General features: G+C 45.4%; 2 long non-coding RNA genes across 2 annotated transcripts in view; both read left to right on the forward strand.

The window, feature by feature from the left end:
* The window catches only part of LOC142047725 (uncharacterized), a 63,997-nt gene extending 58,807 nt beyond the window's left edge, over positions 1–5,190 (forward strand). The window contains exon 2 of the long non-coding RNA XR_012656981.1: positions 4,495–5,190. This is a non-coding gene — a long non-coding RNA (uncharacterized LOC142047725). The remainder of the gene's footprint in view (positions 1–4,494) is intronic.
* Positions 5,191–14,620: 9,430 nt separating this feature from the next.
* On the forward strand, positions 14,621–21,384 carry LOC116826083 (uncharacterized). The gene is made up of 3 exons (XR_004373997.2): positions 14,621–16,567; positions 17,525–17,725; positions 18,750–21,384. It is a non-coding gene; the product is annotated as an uncharacterized LOC116826083 (long non-coding RNA).
* Positions 21,385–25,672: the final 4,288 nt, after the last annotated feature.

Raw genomic sequence — 25,672 nt, forward strand, 5'->3', positions numbered from 1 at the left:
AGAGCAATGAAACAAGCTTCTAAATATAGGGGGAAACAAGTTTTTTTCAGTTAAAGGAAATGGTATCTATTATTAAAACATTGGACTCACTTCAGACCCTTCTTAAAACAATCCGCGTCAGGCAAGGGGGCATCTTAAAAAGAGCTGAGCTGCAAGATGCAGATAGCAGCAGCAAAGACAGTTTGACTTTCCAGGTTGTGGACGGGATAGAAATCAAGTGTTAATGGCAGAATCCTGTTTGATTAGAGATGGGCCAGGCCTGGATCTGGATCTAAACGTCCCCAGAGCAGGGTTGTGTTTGGACCTGGCATTTTGGACCATGTCTAGTGTCAGTGCTACGTACAAAGGTCCTGATTTTCCACAGGCTGGGAACAGGCACAGAAATGGGAGAGTGAGCAAGGTAAAACGGTAGCAACTATTGGGGGTGGAGTCTGATCTCACCCCACTGTAAGTCCGAAGTAATTTCCCTGTCATCAGTGGGATTACACTGGTGTCAAACCAGCACTAGAGGAGAATCAGGCGCTTGGGCATGGATCCTGGCCCCATCCTAGGGCCACTTTGCACCACCTTCTGCAAAAGATCCTTGCTCAGGCTCTAAACATGAAGCAGAGTATTCCCCTAGTGTGGGGGGAATGGCTGGCTGGTTGGCATAAAGCCAGCTCTGGGTCACCCGCTCTGGCAAAGGACGTCTGACAGGGCAAATGAAGGCAAACCCTAGCCAGCATAATTACTCCTCCCTCAGCGACTATTATGTTCTCCTGAGCGCCGGAGCAGCTGAGGATTGGGGCTTGTAGGTCCAAATGATACAGATCTTGATGCCTCTGTAAAGAAGTCACAGATATACCACAGTGGCGGCTCTTGTATTCCCCACCCAGGGATCAAAACTGTGCTCTCTCCGACTGACTTTAAACATGGTTACTGCTAGCAGGGCTTTCTCACTGTTGTCCTGTCTATAGGGATTGTTTACTCTGCGGGTACAATGTGAACCAGACTTTGCGGCAGACTCTACTCCTCCTTAGGTTTTATACCATTGTTATAAGGTGGTTCTTGAAGGGGGGGAAGTAACCAGAAAATTCTCCAGAGCGAGTCCTAGAACCCAGCTGTCAACACCTGTGTCTGAACACATGTGGCGATAATAGAATAGTGGCTGCACGGGGATTGGCTGGAATGCTGGTACCATATGAAGCTAACCTATCGACACTGATCGGGTTAATCCATAGCTACAAGGGCTCTATCTCTGAGGTGGCTTAGAAGCCATGGTGGCTAACGCTGGAATTTTCAGTGGGAATCGGGCACCTAATGCCCCTAGGCTACTTTGGACCTCTCAGTCAAACTAAAGCACCCATGGCTGTGGTGTATTGTTTACACTAACACCCCTGAGTGGAACTGTGCCAGCGGTACAATGGTGGGAAATAGGAATGAAACTAGTGTAGACCTAGTGCAACATTTTCACAAGTGGCTACATGCCTTAGGCGCCTAACTCTTATGGAAAGTCAATGGGATTTAGGTTCCTCGGTTACTTTTGAAAATTGAACTTAGGCTCCTAAATCACTCAGGCACTTTTGAAAATTTTACCCCCAGCCTAATTTGTTGTGCTAGAGCATCCTGTGTAATGGCTATTTCTTTGCATTTCCTTCTTGAGCTTGTTCTTTGAAACAGGAGCAAAATCCAGCAGAGTTAACAAACTTTGCAGTGTCCTTCCCATTGCACATCCCCTGTTGTCTAAAACTAACCTCCGCTTCAAATCTTGGAACGGTGTAAGAGGAGAGGTACATGCTGTAGAAAATATAGATGACTGACAAGAAAACTGGCTCCAGTGCTGGAACCTGCAGGGCTGTTTAAAAGAGAGTATTTCAATAAACCACAAAAATGAAGAAGTGACAAGGGGAAACGATGCATGACTTACAAACGGAAAAGAATGGAGCGCTTACCGGAGGGACCTTCCTGCAGTTATTTAACATTTATGTTTGTTATTTATAGATGTAGCTATCAGATGCGGTTCTCAAACCGTGGATCAGGACACCAGAGTGGATCACAACCTCATTTTAATGAGGTCGCCAGGTCTGGCATTAGACTTCCTGGGGCCCAGGGCTGAAGGCCAAGCCCCACCACCCAGGTCCAAGGGCTTCAGCCCTGGGTGGTGGGGCTCAGGTTACAGGTCACCCCCACCCTCCCTCCTCTGTGCGGGGAGGTGAGGCTTTGCCACCTCCTCCCCCACATGGGGAGATGGGGCTTAGGCAGGTTCAGGTTTCAGTCCCCCCTCCTGGAGTTGTGTAGTAATTTTTGTTGTCAGAAGTGGGTTGCAGTGCGATGAAGTTTAAGAACCCCAATAAGCTGTAGAGCCACAATTCTGTGGGTTGACGCTGCACTGGAGGATAGATAGCATGTCTGCTCCTGCAGTTGCATTGCATGCAGAACTTGCCTCAGGAAGAGCTCCAAGGTGTGCTCAGAGCAGCTCCAAGGTGGCCCCCAAAGTTATGCAGATTCCCATGCAGGGCTGGCTGGAGGATGACAATTCTCTTTTGCAGCAACTTTCAAGTTTTTGAGAGTTGTTTTCCTTCCATACTGGCACAAAAACAGAACATTTGGAACATTTTTATCCACATAGAGTTGATTCAAAATGTCTGTTTTCCGGCTGAAACCTGAGCTTTTTGATTCAGGAAGTGTGTGTGCTGGAGCCTAGGAGACCCAGGTTCAAGTCCTTGCTGTGTGATTTGGGATGAAAAGTTCGGCTTTAATCAGATGGAGCAGGGACTTGAATGTGGGTCTCCCACATCCCAGGCTAGCGCCCTACCCATCAAGCTCCAGAGAGTGAAAGTCTTGCTCAAAAAACATGCAGATGAAAATGTCATCAAAATTGGTACTTCTCCATGAAACAGTGTCTAAAATGGCCCAGCCAGCTCTAGTCCAGTATTTAAACCAGTGCCATGGTTGAAAATAGTGGCCTAGGTTGTGTGAGAAACTTAGCATTGCCCCGCAGCTCATAAATTCAGAGGTTCAGTTCTACCTCTGGTGTTGGACCTGGATCTTACAGTGCTGACACTGCTGTGCAGTTGTAAAGTAGGAAGAAATCAAAGGTGATGAGTTACACAGTTCTGTTCTGCCTTTCCAGGCAAATCCTAGAGCACAACTCAAAAAGAGCAGCTGATACCTCAAACATCTTCCCCCACATTCCCAACAGAACACATTCAATATCTAAGGCTGCATATGAATGCTTAGCTCTTGCTTGATTTGCCTTCATGATGTCAGCACTACTGGAACTTAACTCTTAATTTTATAGGGTGCTTTGTGTTTGGAAAAATGCTGTAAAAAATCAAATTCTGTACATTTTAACCCTTATTCAAAGCATAACTTTAGGCTGCAAATTGTTTGGGCTACAGAACATCTTCCTGTTCTATAGGCTAGCTTCTGACTCAGGGTAGGTGCCCACACAAGGAATTAAGGTGGAACAAAAAACTAGAACTGTGTGGAGCATGGAAGGTTGTTGTTTTTTTAGGGAGGATTTTGAGATTTGGCTTTATTCCACATCGGAATGAAAACCAAAATTTTTGAAATACTCTGCAAAGGAGATTTGTTTTTAAAAAATGGCTTCAGGTCAGTTTAGACTTTCCTAATGTAATATATTAATAATATATATACAAAATAAAGACAACAATCATTTCAAAATGAAAAGTCAAAATATTTCCTTCCAAAAATATCAAAACAGGATGTTTCAATATTGTCGGATTTTTTTTTTCTGTTTTTCTTCCATAAAGAAATCCTGGTAAAATCGAGTTGATTTCACAAAGTGTTTTGACTTCAACAGAACTGTGTGTTCCAAAGGAGTATGGTTCCATCAGAATATCTCTGACCAGCTGTGTAAGAAACGCTTTCTACAGGAGTGGGGGTGGGGGAGGGACAGGGAATGTGCAGAAATTTGGCTCCACCCTCCAGTGGCTAACCAGAGTAACTGAGCCAATATGGTACTACCTGCAATGAAGGCAAACGTGCACTGTGCTGAAAAATCCAGGACTTGCTATTTAAGCAGGTGCTATTTAGAAACACCAGATGACTGGATGTGAAATCTACACATTTTAGTTTTATTTTAAGTAACGAAAGCAAAATGGTTTTTCCTTTCTAGTGGGAAAAAAATATATACATTCAAAGTAATACAGGTGTTCAGCTGGCTTGAGGCAAAGCAACAGTCCTCATTATAAAACTATTAGGGGCTTGATCAGCTTTATTACTGATATTGTGGTTTCACTTAGGAGCACCAGTCATAGACCAGGATGCCATTGTGCTAGGAACCACAGTAAAAATAGCTGTGCGGCTGTGACTATGTGGGCAGTCAGAGGGGCTAGCTGCTCCGTGTATGTACATAAGGTTTCAGACAGGATTGTACTCAGGGTAACTAGCCATCTGACAGCACATGCAGCCATCCCAGCATTGCTATTTTTAGCACATAAGAATGGCCATACTGGGTCAGATCAACGCCAGTATCCTCTCTTGCGACAGTGGCCAGTGCCAGGTGCTTCAGAGGGAATCAACAGAACAGGCAATCATGGAGTGATTCATCCCATGTCGTCCAGTCCCAGAGCATGGAGTTGCATCCATGACCATCTTGGCTAACAAACACTGATGGACCTATTCTCCATGAATTTATCTAATTCTTTTGTGAATTCCATTATAGTTTTGGCCTTCACAACATTCCCTAGCAATGAGTTCCACAGGTTGACTGTGCGTTGTGTGAAGAAGTATTTCCTTTTGTTTGTTTTAAACCTCCTGCATATTTATTTCATTGTCTGACCTGTGGTTCTTGTGTTGTGTAAAGGCATTAATAACACTTGCTTATTGATCTTCTACACACCATTCATAATTTTATGGATCTCTATCATGTCTCCCTTCAGTTGTCTCTTTTCCAAATTGAACAGACCTATTCTTTTTAATTTCTCTTCATATGGAGGCTGTTCTATACCCTTAATCATTTTTGTTATCCTCTTCTGTACCTTTTTTAATTTTAATATATCATTTTTGAGATGGGGCAGCCAGAACTGCATGCAGTATTCAAGTTGTGGGTGTATCATGGTTTTATATAGAGAGATTATGATATTAGGATACTTTCTGTCTTATCTATCCCTTTCCTAATCAGAGCTAGCACAGGCACGTCTACCTGAGCTGGAAATTACATCTTCTAGCTACAGTGCAGAGATACCCACACAACAAAACAAAAGCTTTCACCCTCTTCTGCTACTATCAATTAACAATAGAGCTAGTCCAAATTTTTTTAATAACTGTTTGCATCAGCACTAGGGGGAGAGGTTTAAATAAAAAAGAATTCACCAGTTTTCCCCCCACAAAATACTTGCAACCATTTTTATCAAAAATGAAATAGTTGTTACAATTTTTAGTTTAGCCCAAACTTGATTTTTTCATAAATGAACATTTTAATATCATTTTTAATAAAAATGTAGAATACATAACGTATGAAAAAAAATTAACCCTCCACCCCGCAAAAAAATGTAAAATGCTGTGGAACTTCAAACACCACAAAAAACTTTTCCAGTCAGGTCTAGTTACCAATCTGTTGGCAGCCAGGATGGGCGAGAAGTCTGTACATGACATGTTGGGATTGGATACAGAGCTGTATCATCAGCCTAGCAGGAGCTGCAACAGTCAGTTAAGTATGCCTGCTGTACCCTGCTAAAAAGTGAGGAAGGCTCATTTGTTATGCAAATGCCTACTTGAGCCTGGCATGTGCAGTGGAAAGCTCTTTGAATTATTTTAAGCAAAGGACAAAAGTTCTTTCCCCTCCCCTATCATCTTGGATCCTTGAACAAAGAAAATAATAATTAAAAAAAGAAAGCTCTAGCTGTGTGAACCCTCTGAAAATGAGACGCCCTCTGCTTTCCTGGCAAGAGTCTATACAGCCAGGGATACACAAGCAGTTGAAAGATAGAACAATTACAGAACTGTATTGGAGGCAGGTCTAGGTTTCTTTTTCATAATGGCAGCACAAACTAGTCATCCTATAGCTTTATCTCCAGGATTATGCTGGAGCAGATCGCACACTTTAAAGGGATATTCCAGTGCTAACAGGAAGACAGTCTCTTCCTGACTGCACATACACTGTGTACCCACCTAAACGTTTCCCAGTTTGCTTCTTGTTTGAAATGAGGCTCTCAGGGTGATGGGGAGAGGTTAGTTTGGACAAATGAAAAGCATTGGACTAAATGTTCCGGCCTTGCAGCCTCACAGCTGCCAACGATCCACGTTTGCATGTTGCACCCACAAAGGGCCCATTTGCAAACATGCAGGAAAGAAATTTGAGTGCCTGAGTTCCATTCTTTTGCACAGAAGTTCCCTTCTGCCCCAGTAAACTCCTGGTTTGAACAGGCAGATGAGTGGCTTCTGGGTGCCATGGTTGCACGTTGTTACTGCTATTCATATAGTGTGATGAGGGTGCATGGCATCTAAAATTGATGTCTTTCCCTTTTGGAACAGCTTACAAGCTGTGGGCCTGATCCCGCTCCCATTGGACTCAAGAGCAGAGCTACAGCTGATTACAAAAGGAATCAAAGGCATAATCGGAGGCTGCAGGTCAGTGGAAAGAACTCACCATTTCATCAGTGATGGTTTATATGACAAATGTCATAGAATGTTTACCAAGCAACCCGTTCCTCAAGCTGTATCCACACTCGTCTTTTCATCCACTGGGATGTTTAGACTTGGTTTGAGCGGTATTTCAGGGCATGATGGTTAAAACCACAGAAACGGCCCTGGATGGTCCAGTGTTCCCACCACTGAACCCATAAAATGCTGCAACAGTGGAGAACTAAGAAACTAAAGGCCAACGTAGACACAGCCTGAGTGCTCTGGATTCAATCCTAACGAGGGTGACCAGATGTCCCGATTTTAAAGGTTTCAGAGTACCAGCCATGTTAGTCTGTATCCGCAGAAAGAACAGGAGTACTTGTGGCACCTTAGAGACTAACAAATTTATTATGCTCAAATAAATTTATTAGTCTCTAAGGTGCCACAAGTACTCCTGTTCTTTTTGTGATTTTAAAGGGACAGTCCTGATTTGGGGGGCTTTTTCTTATATAGGCTCCTATTACCCCCCTCCTCCGTCCCGATTTTTCACACTTGCTAACTGGGCACCCTAATCCTAACCCACTCTGCTGTTCCTCATGGCACCTGTATGCAGCTCAGTTTATGTCTGTGTAATAGCCCCTCAGAAAGTCCCGTTCTCCTTTGAGATGCACTCTGCACATTCACACTCTTGGGACGCTGATGGTAGAGAGTATCTCAAAGACCTCTGGTTTCAAGCGAATAACCTTCATTTCTGCAGCTTGAGGAGGCATAGAAGGGAAAGATGGAAGAGCCTAGAATTCCCCTTGAGCTCAGCAAGGATCCATAGGCTTTGAGTGACCTGTTTGATTTAAATAGTACAGGGTGTTTTCTGGTTTTCTGTTCATCATCCAGCTTCCAACTGGGCTGCACTAGTGTTATTTGTACTTTGCACTTTGCTGCCTTGGTGTTGGCTGTGAAGTTTAGGACTGGATGAACTGGTTTGGAGGAAGTAGGGAAAGATGATCTTATGATTCAGTCAGAGAACTCCAGGGCTCTGTTCTCAGCTCTGCCGCTGATTCGGGCAAGTTAGGGGTCAGCAGTAATGCCTTTCTGCATCTTCCACATCTTCACTTTCCACATCTGCAAAACAAGAATAACAGTATCCCCCTTGGAGGACTGTGATGCTAAATTCATTACAGCTAGACTCTGGCCTCTCTTGCGTGGGTAAGCAAGGTGCGGGAAGGGGCAGGATACAAAGAGATATAGCCACCCCTTAGAATATGTCTTTATTGCAGAGTTAGCCCAGGCTCTTACCTGAGTGTTGTCCCTGTCTCCATCCCATCCATGCACAAATCTCTGTCATCTGGCACAGCTGAGGGGTTGGGTTAAAACCCGGGTGCTGCTTTCACTCAGGTTGGTAACCCACCCATTCACTTTGCAGTGAGGATGAAGGCTCAGTCACTCAATTGCTGATAGTCCTTCAGTGCCTTCCCACAATCCCCCCGGCATGCCTAGAAGGGCAGATAAATTATCCCACCATTCACGGGGAAATACTCGTCAAGCAGCTCAGCCTACTGCAGCACAAAGGACCACAGGATATGTCCACAGGCGTCCTAGTAGCACACGTGGAGGAGTGCCGCCCCAGAGAGCACATAGTATCATGGGTAGGGCTTTGCAGTGTGGCTGCTCATGTCCAGGCAGGCTCCCACCTGGGTGCTGATCATCTGAGTTAACTTGGCAGTGAAGACATATCCTGCTCCTCCACCTGGCACTCTCAGCCCAGAGCCGGCTCTCAGGGTAGTTCAAGGTATGGCAGTGGTAAAGGGTACAGCAATGGCTGCTCCCATGTGTGTTCTCCCCAGCATACTGCCTACCTTTGCCCTTCCTTGGCCTAGTGGAGAGAGGCTGTCAGTCCTCAGCATACTTCTGGCCTGACTGGAAGCCCGAAAGTCTGCAGTTCTCATGAGAGAGCATATTCCCTTGAGATTTCCTGCCCTATTCACTCCAGAGTAGTTCAGAGTGGGAGTGGGGATAAGCAGCTGTCCTTTTGGCCTGTTCTCCCAGCAGAGCTCGTGGAGTAATAATAAAATGGGGTGTTTGGGAGGGGGGATAATCTTTAAAAAAGATATCTGCAATGGGGGACCAGGACTCCGTTTCCCTGTATTAACACTGTTCAAAGGCTCATTAATGAATTCAGCTTCCCAACCCTCTGGGTGGTTGGCAAGAATTATTGTTTCCATTTGCAAATGGAGGAAGCAGAGGTACATAGCTCCTGCTGTGAGTTGTGGCAAAAATCCCTGGGACAGATTCTTATCTCAATTACACCAGCAGAACAGCGATCAGGATTTGGTTGCTGGGATGGTGTGAGGCTTAATTAATTAATATTTGAGACCCTTGGATGCTATCTGGAGATGAGAGGGAAAATCACTCTCTCCTATCTTGGTGGTTAAATGCAAAAACACCTATTCAGCTTTATATACATATGGCCACCGGGTAGGTAAAGTTAAGGCAAAAATGAGATCTTTCCCTGCCCACCCATTTAAGCCTCTTTTGTAGAAACTGTTTCCCCTTCGTCAGTTAACCATCTTGATTTTACAGCCATGCACCAAATGTGGATGTAGCAGAAATGGTCTTTATTAATGTCTTTGCCTGCACTCCCAAGTTAAATTTATGCTGCCATGAACCAGCATCTCGCTGAATTCCCTTTGTACTGAGTTGCAGGCTAAAAGGGGGAAGCCTCACTTTTTCTATATGATGGGTATTATACATGTAGCCCTTTCTGGAAATTCCTGTGCCTCGTTTTCTCACAGTCCAGTCCCACCTCTCGGCGCTTGCACTGCATGTGCAGAACTACATAGGCAGCCCATTGAATCTCTGCGGGACAGTCCCTGCCCAGCAGAATTCCACAGCTTTGCCCAGTGGGGAGGAACATTAGGAGAGCTGCTTATTGTATTACAGATGTTCAATGGTGGAAATAAGGTCGCTCAGTTGGTGGAAACTTAATGTCAGCCTCCCAGCCTTGATTTAAGAACCAAATTTGAACTGAAAGTGGTTTCTGCTCAATTAATTTATAACAAAGTGGCCTGTTTTACACTGTAAAATTGCACCGTGTCTGAATGTTTGTGTTCACTGGCATGATGCTGAATTTAGTTTCTGTTGGCCAGTGCTGACCACAAACCTGTGCTCAACATTATTATTATTATTATTATTTATTATTACAATAGTGCTGAACAGCCCCAGTCATGGACCAGAACCCCCCCGTGCTAGATGCTGAACAAACACAGAAGAAAAAGACCCCCCTCCCCCAATAAGCTTACCATATGCTGACAGGGTAACATTTTGTGCTGCATACCAGGCCTGATTGCTGGTAGCAGCCTGCATGGATGGGGCCAAACCTTGTCAAGATGAGAGCTGGTTGACATTTACAAAAATTTCCTCAACCTAGTTTATTCTTGGATGGGGGAGGAGTCTTATGTTTTTTAAATCACAACTTAAAAGATTTCTTTTATTTTAATTTTTGGTCACCCTTTCAAAATTCAGAGAACTGAAACAGCTTTAGCTAAGCCCGTTTTTAAAAGCATGTTCTAGTGTAGGCTAGAGCACCAGCTGGCCAAACCATCTGACAGCATGGCTCTGTAGGAAACATTTAACCACACTTCTTAAATGTGCCTGTGAGACAGGAAAAGATGGAACCTAAAACTCCCTTCAGAAGTAAAGAACTGGTAGCGTCAGTGCTGGCTGGATGGCTAGAACTGACTTGTCACTAAAACATCGGCCTAGGATGCACTGGATGGTGTGAGGTACTGGTGACGTTTTTTGAAGCTGTTTCTAAATCACTAGTCCCAAAGCCAAGACCTAGAATAATGGACTTTCAGGAACTTTACAGCACCAAAATTAGGGACTTTTCACTGTCCTGGCACAGCTGGAAATAAAGCAACAGCTTTGCCCATTTCTTTGCAGAAACAATTCCTGAGTGTTCAGAGAGACCGAGGCTCAGATTCTCAACAGTATTTTAGGCTGCTCACTCCCATTGCTTAAAATATCTTCGAGAATCTAGGCCTGAGAATTCCTTCCCTCCCTCCCATCCATCCATCCATCCAGCCAGCCAGCCAGCCAGCAGAGTAACTGACTCTCATTTGTTTGGTGAAAGGGCTGTTCTCATGGCATAGCTCCAGAGAAGACACCCCCATCACATCCTACAGGCTCTGTATCTCAGGTTTCTTTAGAACAGATACAACCTTTCGCTCACAGTTTAGATGAATTTCAGTGCCAGTGGGCTCCATCTCCATGCAAATCTTGAAGCTCACATGCCACACTGGGAGTGTAGACAGTGGGAAGGGCAGTTTCCAGCCCATGTTTCATGGGGAGGATGTGTCTATGGGCTGCAATTTTTTTTTTTCCAGAAAATATGCAACAGAGTGATTAGACAGAACAACTGGGCAAACCCATTTTGCTTACCGCAGGGGAGTTCCTTACTAGTGAAATTCACCCCCGAGGTGCGGGACCCCTGCGAGGGGGAGTATCACAGGGTAGCTATGAGTAGACTAGGCCCAGCACTCCTGTGTCAGAGCAGGTTGGCCCAATTAAAGGGGGTCAAGCTACACCTGGGGTTAGCAAGGGCTGTCAGAGGACAGGAGGCAGAGTTATAGGTACAGGCTGTGCCTGGGGAGCGGAGCCATGGAGGAATGGCGCTAACGTCTGTAGGGGAGCCCTATAGCAAGGGGCCAGGTACCCAAGACTTGCTCTTCCAGAAGCATAACAGAGCCAGCAGAGAGCAGAACTGCCTGACTAAAGGTGAGCTGTGTTTGTTTTGCTGATGTTTGGATAGAAAGCCTATTTAAAGGTGCGGGGGGAGGCAGAGGTTGCCTGGAAGCTGGGCAGAAGCCCTGCCCCCTGACACTGAGCGCTGCAGTATTTCTCACCATGATGAGGGCATGAGCAGCAGCCACCCAGATGGGCCTACCAACTTCTTGCATGCCAGGGAGTAGCAGTTCATGCCAGCTCTGAATAGGAATGCATGTGGAGAATGCCGGGGAGAGCACAGGGCTAGTGGAGGACCTGCTGCTGCCTCTGCTGTGAAATGGGAAATGCTGCTACTTGCAGGGACAATGAGTAGCAAATAAGGAAGTGCACTGAGGGACTGGACTGCAGCCCCAAGGGTTACCTGTGAGTTGTTGCGTGGATTTCATTTCCACAAGACTCACAGAAATTCCAGCTACCTGGGCCTTGTACAGAATTGCAGACAGTCTCCTTAGGAGTGTTAAATGGCAGTTGGTATAATAATAACACAAGCTAGTTCACTGACAGATCACAACAGCAGTCAAGCTCATTATCCCCATTTTATGGAGGGGGGGGGAACTGAGGCACACAGAGGGTGAAGCCCATAGGCAAACCACAAGGAGAGAGCTGTAGAACGCAGGTGTATTGAGTTCCAGTCCAGTGCATTCTCAGCTAGGCCACAGTGCCGCACATAATACGTAGCTCGTTGTGTTCAACGATCACACCCTTTTTGTTAACTAAAGAGGCAGAGAAGTATTATTATGTTGCTGTTTTTATTTGATTATTTCACTATGACATATGAAGAAGCTGAGGGAATAGCTGACCAGCCCAAGATCAGTGTCAACAATTCTAGAACCCCAGGATTTCTAATTCCCAGTTGCATGCTGTAACCACTAGACACATTCCCTGGCCTTTTGCAGAATCGCTCAACAGTGTGTATGATTTAGAAAGAGTCAGGACCAGCGCTTGGCACCAGCAAACCAAGCACATGCTAGAAGCGGCACAATTTCAGGGGTGGCATTCCGGGCGCTCTCGGAGGTTGGGGTTTTTTTTCGCTTTGGGCGGCAAAGAACCTAGAGCCGGCCCTGGATAATAATAGTTAAGGCAAATAAGAATGAAAAGACTCATTGCAGCTAATGTGAGATAATTGAAACAATGTGAAAATATTTTTCATTTTTATTCAAATAAATTCAAGAGATTGCTCTAATAACTGACCGTTCTAACAGCCAACAACATCTGGTGTGATGCTACTGTATTCTGGGTGATGTTACCATTCACCATTATAATTCCCCTTCATTATTAATGCCTCCATGGTACAGATACGAAGCTGTAAGGCTGGTGTAATTAGCGAGTCCCAGTACATCAGTTTAAAAAATATGGAGTGCATTGTGTTAGTAATTTACCATGGTGCTGGGAGTAGCTTCCTCTGGTACAGGTAGAGGTTTATCTACAGCAGTGGTCACCAACTGGTGGTGATCTCCGGCAGCACAGAGGGGCTGTATCTTTACTTAAATGTGTTTTTCAAGAGGTATAGTGCTAAAAATGACTGTCAGGAGACTGGCATGGGTCAGAAGCTGTGTGGGCAGCTCTTGAAATACATTCTAATGATCACAGCGATGCTCCCTCACATTCAGAGAGGCGCAATCCTGTTGAAGTATCATTTGACACTGCCTGTAGTTATCAAAAGAGACACACACACATTGATCTCTTTCCCCTTATTCCCTCCCACAAGTCTGTCTCTCTGTGTCTGTCTCACATCATATAAATAGTGCAGCTAATGGTGGAGATTACAGGTGAAATTTGTAGGGTGAGAATGGACTCCCAGTAAGACATTCACGAACATGAGTGACAGCACATGCCACGTGGCAGACAAGTGGCTTTGGTATTTCAACCAAAGCCCAGTGAGTCAATGGGAGTCTTTCCACTGATTTCAATGGGCTTTAGAGCTGGCCCTTAGACTCAGAGCCCTTTGGGGAGGGATAACCTCAAACTAATTCCCAGACAAAGGCAGAAATATACATGGCCAGAAGTGGACATGGGACTGACACACCTTGAACTAGAGCAGTATTTCTCAAACTGGGGTCGCCGCTTGTGTAGGGCCGATGGGAGCTGCTAGAAGCGATGGCCAGTATGTCCCTCGGCCTGCGCCGCTTCCAGCAGCTCCCATTGGCCCGGAGCGGTGAACCGCAGCCAGTTGGAGCTGCGATCGGCCGGAGCTGCGGACGGGGCAGGTAAACAAACCAGTCCGGGCTGCCAGGGTCTTTCCCTACGCAAGCGGCAACCCCAGTTTGAGAAACACTGAGCTAGAGGTTTTATTCCCTAACACAGGATTCTACTCCATCTCATGCACTGTCAACACAAACGTTTGCCAAGTTCCAATCATCTAGACCTGTGTAAACCCAGTGAAGGCAATGGGACTGCACAGAGATCCCCGAGACAATGGGGGTGCACAACTGTCCGTGAGCACTTTCTGAACCTTGGGCATGGGTGATGGTGTGCGGGATGAAAGAAACCAGCCTGACTGTCAGAGAAACAGCTTCTTACCTTACACTGAGCACAATCGAAATGCGACAGGGAGACACAGTGAGCATGGAGCATTTTTCCAAAATCACCTTTCAGAGCAGCACCAGGCTTTATGCAAAACCAGAGTGCAAACACAGCGCTTCATTTGTATGCTCCAGGTTCAGTGACTAGCTTTATTACAGATATGAGCTGGCCGCTTCCACGCATCATTGGCGATATTTAAATGTCATAAATTCTGCTCAGGGCAAACCCCATCTGCAGTGCCCCACTCACTTCGGAGCACCGTCCCATCTTGTGAGTCAGCGAGGAGAGAGCAGTTTCAAAAGCCATTGCTTGAAACAAAGACCAATTCAGTTAGAACCCCCTTTCTGAAGTTCATTGGAAACAAGAATCTGATTCTGACCTCATGCTGTACTGGGGAAAAAGAGGAGTAAATCTGCACAATAAATCTGGTGAGAGATGAGGATCTGACCCTCTCCAACTGAAAATGTATTGTGTATTGGATTATTACCCACTCTAGGTAATATGAGTGTATGATTTTAATTACATCGTGGTGCACCATCAAACCTGTAATAGGACAAGGATTGTTTGCTATGGAGCAGTGAAATGACATGAAGGCTAAAAGGAACTGCTTCCTGAAGCTGCCTTTATTTCTGGAAGATGCCCACAGTGTTCAGGCTGTATCAGGCTGCTGTACTCGCTAACATGGAGAACAGGGCTCTGGGTGCAGTCACAGCTGCATGCACAGTTTCATCTGAATGCATTTCAGGCATGTAGTATGACAATATCTTTGGGTACGTCTCCATGGCAGCCATAGGGTTGAGCTGCAGTTTGTGTAGACGTACTCACGCTAGCTGTACTCTAGCTCGCTCACTAAAAATAGCAGTGAGGGCGTTGTGCCATGGCGGGGGAGGGGTAGATGGGGTTGTGCAACTCGCACTGAAGCCTGTGCTGCTATTTTTTATTGAGCAAGTCAGATTAAAGCTGGCGCTGGTATGTCTACGTCAGTTGCCATTCATGACCTCAGCTGCAGTATAGATGCATCACTAGTAGATGGCAAAAGAGGAGTCAATTCATTTGAGGGGCTAGACAGATGAGAGGATCAATAAGGGGCACAGAGCTCTGGATCATGAGACAGTCATTAGCACCCACCTTAGCTTTATTCGATCAGTCACCAACCGCCCTCTGGAGGGATCGCCACATGTTAGAGGATGGGCACATTGGAGGTGCTGCATTGGGGAAACTTGCTGTGTGGATAAGCAAAAGTGCCAGTGGCCAATGCTGATGATCTGGCTTTCTTTTTTGAATGCTAAACTCACTTTAATAAAGAGACGTAATTCATGTTCACCATGACCCATACTTCCTGCTTCTTGCCCTGGCTGCAAGTAGTCATACAGAGATTAATGCTGATGGCTTGGTCTCTGTTCTATTGTTTGGGACAGAAATGTATTGTCTATGGATATGCATGGACAAAAAATTTTTTAAGCAACTAATGATTGTGGGTGCCTAAATATTTGGATGCTGAACTTTAGATACCATACATGGACCAAATTTTCAGCCTGCGTCAAGCACTCACCCACTGGAAATCAAGCTGCTTTGCCATGTCTCAGGTCAGACATCCCAAAAATAGAGGTACCTGATATATTTGCCACTGGACTTAATATCCCTGGAAACAGGTGGGAAAAGGAGGGCACCACTCCCCCACTCCTATGCCCCCTCCAAAAAGCGCATGTGAAATGCCCAGTATTTCTTCTTCTTTTGATGCCTGGCCACGCCAGGTACTCTCACTTATTGTTTTTAAGCACTGACAATATACTTGGAGCTTACGTGGCACAAAATGAAGGTCGCTCTTGCCCCAGTGACACTTTTACAAACAGAGAAGATGGACACTGGGAAGATCAGCGGCAGGAGGAACTTGGAGTGATGGATTCTGTGTGATTTGTTTCCATGTCTTTTGGGCATCAAGGCAGAAGTGAGTCCATAGACAGTAGCTGGAGGATCCAGGGATGCTAATGCAGCACTTTTCACCAACACTTAATATTAAAATCATTATTAGGTATCCATGAATCAGCAGGAAGCAACAACAAATGAGTGCAGTGGAAGGGTATCGAAACATACCAGACTTTTGGGGGTTCATTCAGTGTGTCCACTTCTAATCATAGAAAGGAAATAAAGTCCAATGATTTTCATTCATTCTGTGGAAGAGCTAAACGCAGTTTAATCAGCCCCAGATCTATTCCATTGTCCTTTTCATCAAGCAGGTTTTGGGTATAATGAAGATATGACACACACGAGTGCTGGCAAGGGAGACTGGTTGCATTTTCTTTTGGCTGGGGTTAGGAAGTAATGTCATGTGGCAGGGGTCAAGACGCCACTGACTCCAAAGCTTTCTATTACAGGGAGCTAAATGATAGAATAAAAAGCAGCCCATCTTTTTTGCCTGATGCTAAGAACTTTGCTCAGCTGGCCAGGTATGCAAACTAACCAGCTGGCTCCATGGGCTCAGAATAGGCTCCAGCTGTCTTGTTGTTAGCATTCAAATGAAATTATTCTCTCTGTTGCACTGGAGGATTCAGATTGCAGATCCCAGTTTGCAGGTGCCGGGAGCGATTTTGCTGACTCGGCCTGGTTTCCAGACAACGTGAGTATCCTCATCTCAATTCAGGACCATGAAAGGCTGGGAGTTTCTCTGAGGTAAGACAGAGCCAACGGAAAGGTCAGTATGGCCTGCAGGGAGAATTTCTCATCTACATACACATGGGTACAAGGCATATGTTTGTAAGTCCTGTCTTGCCTCGGAAGTGGAGGAGTGTTTGGGCACCTCCATTGCGTTGAGTGTTGTGTCAGGAGTGGGAGGGGGGAGCTGTCAGGGTCTCACCTGCAGTTAGCATGTGAGAACTAAATCATTGTAACAGACTTCCCAGAATCAGCATCTCCACCCCTCTAGCATAAGGCAGTGCTCTGGGGAATGACATCACTGTGTGGGGAGAGGTACGCCTTGTATAGGTACTGGCAGTCCCACTGCTGGAAAACAATCAGGCCTCCTCTAACTAGATTTTGCGGGTGGTATCTGTGCCCTCTCACAGAAGGAGCCAAGTCTCCGGATATTAGTGAGGACTTACCTGGCAGGTAACTTGCCGCTGTCTGCAGATAATGCTGAGAATTATTGTTTAATTACACATTTGTGACCTTCAGTAAATGCACGGCAGAGTAAATGGAGCATCCCATACATGACAGCACCACCACTAGCAAGTGGGTAGGACTCCTATCTCATTGTTGACATGGTATAATTCTATTGTGACTAATGGAGTTAGTCCAGATTTGCACCACTGTGACAGAGATCAGAGTCTGGGCCAAGGAGTGCATTTACCTCAATGGAAGTACAATTGCAAAATAAAGACACTTTGAATGAAGAGCAATTCAAATTCTGGTATTACAAAAATCACGCTTTGACCAAAGTTCATCAAAATATGAACTCTTTCCTCTTGAGTGGAAAGAAGGAAGAATCCCAGAGCCAATGAACTGTTTCACATGACTCGGGTGGCATGATACAGCTAAGGAACCTCAGGGAACATTCCACAGAGCTCCTCCTAAGGAGAATGTTTAGCATTTATATAGCATTCTGCTTTAACAAACAATAATTACTGATCAAAATGCTCTCATTTTTACACAGAGGAAACTGAGTCAGAGAGGCTGGTTTGCAAACATGCCAAGAACACACAGCTGAAGTCACTGTGCGCTGTGGGTGCTCAGAACCTCTGAAAATCACGCCCGAAGTATCTTACCTTAAACCACATCATGTAGATCCAGAATTAGCATTTGAGGCTTCCTGGCTCCCAGCTCCCTGCTGCCGCCTAGAATTTTATATGACCTGGTGAGTTAGTTCTGTGTAACACACTGCAACAGAGTGTCTGTGACACTTTCCAGAGCCCAGGGAATGTGCTGCCCGACCCTCCTCATAGCATTCCATGAGCTGAGGTTTTCCTTTACACATACATCCACATGCCGTACCCAATGTCCCGGCCTAATCTCTTGTCACGTGTAGTTTTGCACAGCTGTTATATGCTACTTCAGAGGTGGCTGCTCTAAGTATCAAACTGGGGGATTTTAAAGTCCAATTTAACTTTTGCTCTTTAGACTGTTTACTTATGCCAGTGATCAATGACATTTTTGTAACAGTGACTTTCAGGTTCTTAGAGCCGCAGTAATTGCGTTGCAGATTCTTCTGGCAAATATTTAGTTGTTTAAGAACAGTTGTTCCCGTGGGCTTTATTTTTTTTTCCAAATCATTAAAACATTTCTAGGAGACCTAAGTTTTTAATGTGTTCCCCCTCTTCTTTTCAAATACTGGGCCAAATTTGACACTTTTCCTTTAAATACAACTTATATTATTGTCAGAAAACCATGGATGATTAGTTGTTTGGCTACTGTCCATACAGGGCTTTGAGATACAAATTGCCAAGCTCTGTTTATTATTGTGATTGCTTACAACTCCTGATTTTAAAAAAAGCAAAAAAAACCCAATAATTTGTTCAGTTGGCAGCAAAGGGGTTAAAAATATGCTGCTAGTTCCAAGCAGTGAGGAGCTGTCCTTTCAAAGAGGGATGCTGGCTTCTTTCATCCACATTCTTCTCAGCTGGCATCCAGTATCTGCAATGTAACTGATGGGACCAGCAAATCAGGCACCATTCACACTAACACAAAGAAACTCCACCACTAAGAAAGGGCATGTGTGTGTTTGTGGAGGGCCGTGATTTTAACTTTTATGTAATGTAGCTTTTTACCATTGCTGAAATGCTCTTTAAACAACAGGCCCTCTGCTTTCCTCCCCCGGCCCCCACGGCTCCCTACCATTGGCTCGCTCTCATCTGGTATTCTCTGCTTTTGTTCTGTTTCAGTGGAATTGGCCAAATGACATTATGCAGTAGCCAAAACAGACACGGAAAACAGAATCCAGTGTTCTCCTTGGCACATGCCCACTCTGCACTGCCTGGCAGCCTGAGGCTCCCAGGTACAAACACATTCTGTGTTCTGCCGTCTTACAGCAGCAGGATAACACTCCTTTGGCCAAGTCTGGTGAGCTCAGATCTGGAGGAGGCAGGGGCCAGTGTGAGGAGGAGTGGGGGAATGTGGGGAAAAAAACAACCCACCAAACGGAGGCAGGGTTTTTGTCTTTCAGAAGCTGCAGACGCAGGCATCATTCAGTGCTGTGCCACTAGGCATACGTGACGCACTGTAACAGACCTGGCTCGGCACACTAAATACTTAACTTTTTAACTTGTAAAAATAAAATGTGGTCCCACGAGGATGAGCCTTGTTATGCCCCAAGTTGTGGTGGGAGGGTGGCAGCATGTGGAAAATGTAACAACAGGGACACAAACACCGCTAGCAGTAAGAATTATTTTAAGACTTATCTCACTACACTGGAAACAAGCCACACTTCAGCTCAGACCCTTTGAAGTCCATTGAGGTTTATCCATGGAAGGCTGGTGATGAGAGAGGGGGATTTTGTAATCATGGCTTTTTATCTCTGAGCTGCTGGGGGCTAGGAAGACACTTCTCCTTTGGGTAAGCTAGTCCATAAGTATAATTCCTCAGGGTAGGGAGGTTATACCTTCCTCTGAAGCATCTGATACTGGCCACTGCTGGAGTCTGGATTCTAGGCTAAATAAACCATTATGGCCATCTCAACATATTGACGTAATCCAAGTCTCACAAATAGTAGGTGAAACCACGTCTCAGCCAAAATCATAGCTTAGGTTTTCCCGTGAGACTGACTGAGCTGCAGACTCAGTCCCAAAGAGAGCCTTGCGGTCCTTAAATTATCCAAAAATCCAGATCCAGCTCAGCTTAGTGGTGATTTACTGACTGGGTGTCCTTGTGAAATGAGTTTCAACCTAGCGGATAGATGTTCACGTCACAACGAAACACAAAGCCGTTTTGTACTAACTGGCCGCCTGATTGGTAGTCTCAACTAGGGTGACCAGACAGTAAGTGTGAAAAATCGGGACAGGAGGTGGGGAGTGGTGGTGGTAATAGAAGCCTATATATGAAAAAGATCCAAAAAGCATGATTGCCCCTATAAAATTGGGACATCTAGTCACCCTAGTCTCAACAGAGAAGCCAAGACCCAATGATAATTCTCTTGTTTATGGTCTGTCCCAGCATTACAGGCATGTTTTCACAAAATGTTTCAGTGAAGGAGATACTCCGGTCTCTTGCCAAACGTTGAGTCTGATTTCCAGTATCCTTTGGTTATTTTTTTTTTTTGCAGGCATGTTCTCTATAATAGTATCTATTAGTCATTCTTCAGGGGCATAATGTTACGGCCAGAAGGGACCACTATGATCATCTAGTCTCAATTTCTGCATAATACATCCCAGCGAACCTCACTGGGTAATTTCTGCATCAAACCCATATTTTCTGGATGAGCTAGAGCATAGCTTTTAGAAAGACATTCCAGTCTTGCCAACAAAGACTTGTAAGGGATTTTTTCCATCTCTTGAACCTTTGGTTAAATTACTCCAATGGTTAATTACCCTCACTGTTAAAAATTGCCCCTTATTTCTAGTCTGAATTGATCTAGTTTCAGCTTCGAAACACTGGATGGTCGTTAAAAAAAAATTCTGCTAATTTAAAGAGCAGTCTACTTCTTTTGATAATTCTTATGGTGTACACACATGCACTATGGGAGAGTAATGCATATAGATGACTAAATCATGAAAACATCTTGATTATACATGGGTATATTTCTTGTCTTACACTGAAAAACGATGTCATTTTACTCACTTCAACACCTGTTCTTTGCTTCTTCCCACCAGTTTGTCTGTATTTTCCACTGTTCTTGACGACTTCTCTTTTTCCTCATATTTGTTGCATGATTTAGTTTTTCACATTTGCTGAATACTATAGCTCTTTTTGCATTATACACAACTTTCATGGGGGTATGTCTACACTGCAAAAAAAAAAAGTGTGTTCTTGACTTGGATTAGATTCAGGTTAACATAGCAGTGATGACACAGCAGCTTGACTTTTAATTCAGGTTAGTGGCTTGAATTAAAGGCTGTTGGGTAGCTACTAATCCAAGTTAAAAGCAGAGATGCTGTGTCTTCACTGGCATTTTAATGTGAGTTTGCTAACACAGGTTCGCACCCAAGTTAGGAACCTACCTTTTATTTGCAGTGTAAATATACACTGGGGTATGATTGCAGTCACTAAAATGTAATCTATATTTTCTCTTTTAGAAAAATTAATACAACTTTTTTTAATAGCCAAATATTCCCTTCACCTTGTTCTCCCCATCTCCACCCGTTGTACTACTTCCATTTAATCTTCACCCACTCGACTGCATGGTACATCAGAACATAAATGACTTCCCCAAACTCAGCTGAGATCTAGTGGATTGAGCAGGAGACAGGATATCCCTGAACTATATCACTGGTTTGCTGCATGACCTTCACCTCTCTGGATTGCTGCAAGTCATGTCTCCTCTCTGTGCTTCAGCTACCCTACTTGTACAATGTTTGTAAAGCACAGGGCTGGTGCAACCATTTAGGCACCCTAGGGCACTAGGATTTGAGGGGTGGCCGGATCGTCGGCCGCTCCGGTCGCCGCCAGCATTTAGGCAGAGGGAGCTGGGGCAGGGGAGCGCGGGGAGGGCCGCCTGCAGCAAGTGGGGGTGGAGGGACGGTACTCAGGGGAACTGTCCACCCCAGCTCACCCCTGCCCCCACTGCCTCCCCTAAGCTGATTGGCTCTGCAAGCCTGGGAGGTGGAAGAAGTGAAGCAGCGACGGCGTGATCGGGGAGTAGGCAGAGCAGGGGTGAGCTGGGGCAGAGGGGGTGCCTCAGGGCAGAAGGTGGGGCGGTGGGGAGCTGCCGCGGGGGGGGGCACCTCAGGGAGGGGGCTTGGGAATGGGGGAGGGCGCAAGGTGGAAGTTTCTCCTAGGGTGCAAAACATCCTTGCACCGGCCGTGGTAAAGCACTTTATTAACCAGAGAAGAGCCTCACCGCCACATAGGAAAACATTCATAGTACTAATTTCTGGCACATTCCTGCCCGTAGATCTCAAACTCCTCCTTTGCTCAGATTGCATGGAAGAGACAAGCCAACTAGAAGAAAAGTCCTCAACCCCTAAAGCATGGCTCATTCCCCATTTCAGCAAAAGGAAAGCCCTGGTGTGATATTTTTCCATTCGGCCTTCAACTACCTAAAGAGGGGTTCCAAAGAGGATGGAAATAGGCTGTTCTCAGTGGTGGCAGATGCCAGAACAAGGAGCAATGGTCTCAAGTTGCAGTGGGGGAGGTCTAGGTTGGATATTAGGAAACACTAGGACTGTGGTGCAGCACGGGAATGGGTCACCTAGGGAGATGGTGGAATCTCCATCATTAGAGGTTTTTAAGGCCAGGTTTGACAAAGTCCTGGCTGGGATGATTTAGTTGGGGTTGGTCCGGTTTTGAGCAGAGGGTTGGACTAGATGACTTCCTGAGGTCTCTTCCAACCCTAATCTTATATGATTCTATAATTTCATATTCCCTTGCAAGGTTCCTCCTCCAGCAGAACTTGCTTAAATCCACTTGATCATTCTTAGGGGGGCTTCTAGGAATTATCAATCTCTGATCTTGGAGGTAGGGAATGCTCTTGGTTTCTGCCTGACACTACTGGAGCCTTTTCTAATGTAATGTGTTTAGAAAGCTGCAGTTTGGAGCATTTTAACACTGCAGTTTAATGATATAAAATAAAGATTTCCTCATTCGTAGCATTCACAAGCTGCAGACCACAACACATTATGCTTTGCAGTGTCTCTGAGAGGTCGATTGCCCAGGTCACCGGGGAAGTCACTGACAGCAGGAAGGAACCCAGGAGTCCAGCACTTAGAACGACCCAGCCGGCAAGTCCCACTAATATTGTATATATGCTGCTTAGGTGTCTCACCTATGAATTGTGTGTTCTCCTCCTGCAATGTCATCAAGGCTATAGTGACAGATGGGGGCCTGAGTCCTTAGCAGTGTCACTCAGTGGAAACCCCTAATCCCTTTGTCCCATCCATTGCTCCAGTATATGGCTGATAGGAGATTTGGGGGAAGTACGATCACTACTGCCATTGCTTTATTTCCCAATCCATTAATCTGGTTTCATGGTCTGTCTTGTTTTGTGGTTCCCTCATTCTACCCACTCCCTAGAAACTGGAGCCTGATGCCACCTCACCGCCCTTGACCCTGGTATATGCTGGGACACATGAGATCCAGGGGCTTTTAGCTTTCCTGGCTTTCATATCCCCTACTGTCTGCCCCTCCCTACCCCCAGCCCTCTCTGCAGCCCATTCTGCCATTGTTGACTCAGAGGGAAAAGCATGGAACCCACTTAAGGTCTTTTCTGGGATCATTCTCAGGACTGTCCTAAGAATTGCTCTGTAAGGATATACAACCCATCCAACTCCCTTGACTTTCCAAAGCCCTCCTATGTCACCTCTAATATGGCCAAGTAGGCACCACTGCTCTGCCCAATATTACTAAAGTCACCCCTTTCCCGAAGGGTTGGAGTGCTTACAGCCAGCTCGCCGCTGGGGCAGCCTCACTGTTTGACACTATTGTGTTCCCACCCTGGTTCCACTGAGATTTTGTTTTCCCTTCTCCTGCCTAAGACTCCTGCTGACATGAGGGCAAGTTTACAAACAGGCCAGTCTAAAAGTATCTGAAAACATGCCATCCCTCTATGGAAGTATAGGGTAATGGTTATTATCAGCGTCAGCCTGTCAGCTGCTGGAGTCGAGATTAGAAAGCTGGTTCTTATCATTCTGGCAGCTCTACAGCCCAGAACCAGCAGCCTTTCACTTTGCAGTTAGAAGAGCCTATGAGCGAGTAGGTTTGTGGTCTTTAAAGTTGCAACATGAGTAAATGGCAGTAGGGCGCTGTATCTCACTTTTACACTCTGCAGAAATGAGTAAGTGTTAGTTCTCTTTTTGGGACCAGATGGTGCCTGAAGAATGTTTTTTAAATCAGCTTAGCATGCAACCCTGACCATGTACCAAGCCATGACTCTGCCCTGTAACAACACATGGCAGTCGATGCAGGAGCTAGGCAGCGTGAAAGCATTTCTCTCTGGCAGTGCAGCTATTACACATCCCTACTGATAGCCATTATGGTTGGAAGGAGGATGCTGTATGTGTGAATCTGGGGTCCGAATTTTCAACAGTCTGCAGGCAGCTGCATTGACTTAAACAAAGAAATCGTAAAACCTTAAAACGGTATGTTCATAGGCTGCAAATTACTAAACAAATCATTTGCTGTTGTTTATTATTTGTCTTAGGCAGGGCTGGTTCCAGGTTTTTTGCTGCCCCAAGCCAAAAAAAATAAAAATTAAAAAAAAAGAGAGTGCAACTGACGAAGCAAAAAAAACCTCCCGCATGCCGCCCCTGGAATTGTGCCGCCCCGACACGTGCTTGGTGTGCTGGTGCCTAGAGCCGGTCCTGATCAGGGTAGCACCAGGAGGTCTGCAACCATTGACCTGGGTGCTGTCTGACCACATAATAAGAAACATTCCTGTCACAGAGAGCTAAACAAATGAGGTGCAAGAGGAAACTCAGGTGCTGCAGCCTGCCCAGGGTCAACACAGCTACTCTGTGGCAGAACCCAGAATACACTCCAAGGCCCCTGAGTTCCAGTCCTCTTGACTCCGCTGCCAGTATTTTTATTGTATTATAACATTAAGTCCAGCCAGAACTTGGTCCTTTTTTTTTTGCTTTCATTCAAAGCCGCTTTGCAAAATATAATTAACTCCCAAACCAATTTTGTGAATCAGGGACTGTTTATAGTCCACCTTATAAATAGACCCATTCAACAGGTGAAAAAATTGATGTCTTCAAAGAGCTGAAAGTGCATTCCCTATGTTCACATAGTGAGTCAGTGGCAAAGTGAGGCTGAGAACCCAGGAACCATGACACCCTGTACCCAGCCCCAAGAGTCAGACCAGACTCCTCCTCACCGAGCATAGTGTGGTGGGACTCCAACCCTCTTGTATTTGTTGTGCAAAATTATTTAAAACAAAGAACAGAGCAGACAACACTTTTTGTCCTGAGCTACTGTGCTTCGGACAGCTTGGTTGACTCTTGGAAATTGGGATGCTATCAAAAGCCTCAGGGAGACTGTAGGCTGGTTGTGCCTGCAGCTACGTTGGTAAAAGTCACTTTTTACAGCAGTGCAGGATGTCGTCGCTAGCAGTTGTGCTAGAGCAACTCTATCAGTGTAACTGCCCTGGGTGCAAAAAAACCTCCAAGTAGGCAGAGCCTGTCAGGGAGTTTGCAGTTTCTTTTATTTCAGAGCAGGTAGGGACTGCCTTGCAGCACAGACAGTGGCTGTTAATTATATGGGCCCTAGTAGAACAATGCAGTCCATGTTCGTGCTGTAGTTCTTTCCAGACAAGCGTTGCTGGACTCCTGCTTATTTGCAGAAGGCTTTGAAAAAGCATCCTGCTCACTCACCTGCTGCTCCTTCCATTCTTCCACAAAACCTGGGCTTAGCACCTTGCTTTTTCCTGTATGTTGCCCACAGAAATGCTGACGCCAGAAACAGAGCGCATAGGAAGTGCTACAGAAACGTGTAGTCATCACATCACTTTAAAGTCACATAATCAGTCTCTGGCCATTTGAAAGCCAGTGAGATCAACACATTTGTTCAGTCAGAATTTGGCATTTATTAGCTCATCAGTTGTCATAAAAGCTATGGCTAGAATTTTCAGCAGGTCTAGGACAAAATCAGAACAGTTCATGAACACTCAAACACTGCAGTGTATTGCAGCTGTTGTTAGTCACCCATTGCTGATAAC

The sequence above is a fragment of the Chelonoidis abingdonii genome, chromosome 14, assembly GCF_003597395.2.
Source record: "Chelonoidis abingdonii isolate Lonesome George chromosome 14, CheloAbing_2.0, whole genome shotgun sequence".
Lineage (NCBI taxonomy): Eukaryota > Metazoa > Chordata > Testudines > Testudinidae > Chelonoidis > Chelonoidis abingdonii.